This window comes from Bison bison, unplaced genomic scaffold, assembly GCF_000754665.1.
Source record: "Bison bison bison isolate TAMUID 2011002044 unplaced genomic scaffold, Bison_UMD1.0 scf7180017864370, whole genome shotgun sequence".
Taxonomy (NCBI): Eukaryota; Metazoa; Chordata; class Mammalia; order Artiodactyla; family Bovidae; genus Bison; species Bison bison.
In genome coordinates, this window is record NW_011494942.1 from 3,641,816 (window position 1) to 3,645,424 (window position 3,609).

General features: G+C 41.0%; 1 protein-coding gene across 1 annotated transcript in view; it reads right to left on the reverse strand.

Moving 5' to 3' along the window:
* Nucleotides 1–3,609, reverse strand: part of PLCZ1 (phospholipase C, zeta 1) — a 48,723-nt gene that overhangs the window by 6,752 nt on the left and 38,362 nt on the right. The window lies entirely within an intron of this gene.

A 3,609-nucleotide genomic window follows, 5' to 3' on the forward strand; every position in this document is an offset into this window, starting at 1 on the left:
AAAGAGCCTCTTGATGAAAGTGAAAGAGGAGAGTGAAGAAGTTGGCTTAAAGCTCAACATTCAGAAAACAAAGATTATGGCATCTGGTCCCATCACTTCATGGCAAATAGATGGGGAAACAGTGAGAGACTTTATTTTCTTGGGCTCCAAAATCACTGCAGATGGTGACTGCAGCCATGAAATTAAAAGACGCTTGCTCCTTGGAAGAAAAGCTATGACCAACCTAGACAGCATATTAAAAAGCAGAGACATCACTTTGCTAGCAAAGGTCCATCTAGAAAAAGCTATGGTTTTTCCAGAAGTCATGTATGGATGTGAGAGTTGGACTATAAAGAAAGCTGAGCACCAAAGAATTGATGCTTTTGAACTGTGGTGTTGGAGAAGACTCTTGAGAGTCCCTTGGACAGTAAGGAGATCCAACCAGTCCATCCTAAAGGAAATCAGTCCTGAATATTCATTGGAAGGATTGATGTTGAAGCTGAAACTCCAATACTTTGGCCATGTGTTGCAAAGAACTGACTGATTGGAAAAGTCCCTGATGCTGGGAAAGATTGAAGTTTGGAGGAAAAGGGGACGACAGAGGATGATATGGCTGAATGGCATCATCGACTCAATGGACATGAGTTTGAGTAAACTCTGGGCGTTGGTGACTGACAGGGAGGCCTGGCATGCTGCAGTCCATGGGATCGCAAAGAGTCGGACACGACAGCAACTGAACTGAACAAAGGGATCAAAGTCTAAATAAAAAAGAATAGCACTTGAAGTGTACTAATTTATAAAGTGTGAAAGTGAAAGTCGCTCAGTCCTGTCCAACTCTTTGGGACCCCAGGGACTATACAGTCCATGGAATTCTCTAGGCCAGAATACTGGAGTGGGTAGCCTTTCCCTTCTCCAGGCAATCTTCCCAACCCAGGGATCGAACCCATGTCTCCCGCATTGCAAGTGGATCCTTTACCAGCTGAGTCACAAGGGAAGCCCAAGAATACTGGAGTGAATAGCCTATCCCTTCTCCAGCTGATCTTCCCAACCCAGAAATCAAAGCAGGGTCACCTGCATTGCCAACAGATTCTTTACAAACTGAGCTATCACTAATGTAGAAATTGAGACATGATTTCAATTTCTGAAGATTATAATAAATAGGAAAAAATAAATAACTTTGAATAAAGGGAAAAATGAAAGAAAGAAAAAGAATTAGGCCATATCCAATAAAAGTTTATTAAAAAGAAAAAAGGAGGAAAGAGAAAAGAAAAAAGTGCCAATTTGTAATTTTTCCTTTCCTACCTCCATACATAGCAGCACCCACTAGAAACCAGAGTGACTGCACAAATATTTAATGATCAGCTTGGAATTGGCCCAGCAACCCACTGTAGTATTCTTGCTTGGAGAATTCCATGGACAGAGGAGCCTAGTGGGTTACAGTCTATTGGGTCCCAAAGAGTCACACACGACAGTGACTGAACACCCACGCATCAGCTGACTATCAGCCCTCCGGGCGATATATCCTTTTCATTAGGGAGAAGGTGTAACTCATGACAAAAAAAAAAATTGCTAACTAAGTAATAATGATAATTGGATATGAGCACTTAAATAGAATTTAAGAGATTTATTGTTCAAATAATTTGTACACTCTGATTCACAAAGCCCTTTCAGGGGCCACTGCAGAGGATGGATGTCAAGCAGACGACCCTTAGTGGTCAACCAGATAGCTCTTGCTTTCATCTGGTGGTCTTACTCAGGAGACTTTAAACTTAGGAAATTATTCCATAGTTTTTATAAGCTTGAAAATAACTGATTTAATCCAAAGTTCTCTGTTTACAGATGACAAAGAGTAAACCAGAAATGCTGAATGACTTTATCAAGGAGCTAAGAAAAATAATGGCAAAACTGGGTCTTCTGATTCTCAAATCATGCTCTCCACAATTTGTGCAAGTAATCACAAAGCTCTCTAGAACAATCAGAAGAGGGGAAGACCCGCGTGGCTATGAGAGCAGCTTCCTAGGAAAATCATTAACCCTACCTCTTTCACATCATGTCACTTAAGCCCCTTTTGGAGTATAAATAGGTGGCATTTATAAACAGTATAAAGCTGTGCATACCAGCTATCTTCCAGCTTTGCTTTTTCAAATTAACCTACATGTACTAAGCAAATACTTTGTGTCAGTGACTGTGGATAAGGATTGAACAAAACATAGTCCTTACTTTTAAAGGACTCTCGGACAAGTGGGGGGAGAAAGACAAGTATAACAAGTAAATAATTATAACTCACAGTGTGGTAAGTGCCATAATGCATGCATGTATAGGGTTTTATGGGCTTCCCTGGTGGCTCAGTGGTCAAGAATCTGCCTGCCAATGCAGGAGACATGGGTTTGATTCCTTGGCCAGGAAGACCTCCCAGAAAAGGAAATGGCAACCCACTCCAATATTCTTACCTAGGAAGTCCCTTGGAGAGGGGAGCCTGGTCAGCTACAGTCCATGGAATTGCCAAAGAGTCAGACACGACTGAGTGACTAAACAACAACATAGGGTGTCATGGAAAAACAGAAGAAAACTCCGAAAGAAATGCAACTTAGCACAGGAAAAGGTTTCCAAAGAGAAGTGACTCTGAAAGTCTTGAAAATGAGTCAGAATGCAACAGGCAGATGAAGAATGGAAGAGTAGTCCAGTCAAAGGAAATAGCATATGCAGTACCTAGAGGTGCCATTGTGGACAAAAAAAAAAAAAAGGCTTCCATATGGTTTTAAAATGGGTTAAAATGCTGGAAGTGGTGAGAGATGAGGCTAGAGGAGTGGGACAAAGCCAGACTAAGAAAACAATCAGGAGACAGAATAAATATTAAGTAGACATGATCAGATTAGCCTCAGCAAAATCTCTCTTGTTGACTTGTAGAAGATGGATCAGGATGACTGAGACAGGCTACCTAAAAACCCCTTAGGAAGCCAAAGGAACAGAGGTGATGACAGGTAACAAATTCCTTTAAAAAAGGACAGCAGCAAATGACATCAGATCAAGGGAATGAATAAGAAAGATAGTTAAAGTAAGATCTACAGAAGTTAGAGACTGATAAGACATGGGACGTGAAGGAGATGTGGAAGAGAAGAATAGCTCCCAATTTTATGGCCTGAGTCAACTGAATAAATGAATTTGACTCAATACACTGAGATTTCAATAAAATAGAAGAGAGTTAACTAGGAAGGGATGTTCAGCTTTAATATTTTAAGTCTGACAGAACACTGGTAGGGATGCTAGATGGGCTATTAAAAATAAGCCTTTAGAGTCAAAAAATGAAGTCAGATTAGCAATGTGAGCACGTTTGTGGTTGAAACCATTAAAGTGTATAAAAGAACACAAAGAGAATGTTTAGTTTGAGATGAGGATTGAGAAAAAGCCTTTGGCAACATGAATATTTTAGGGGCACGTAGGGGCTACCCTGCAGAAGAGAATGGCTACCCACTCCAGTATTCTTGCCTGGAGAATCCCATAGACAGAGGAGCCTGGCAGGCTCCAGTGCATGGGATCACAAAGAGTTAGACACAACTGAGCAACTAAGCATGCAGGGGTTTCCCAGGTGGCTCAATAGTAAAGAAAACACCTGTCAAATCAGGAGATGTG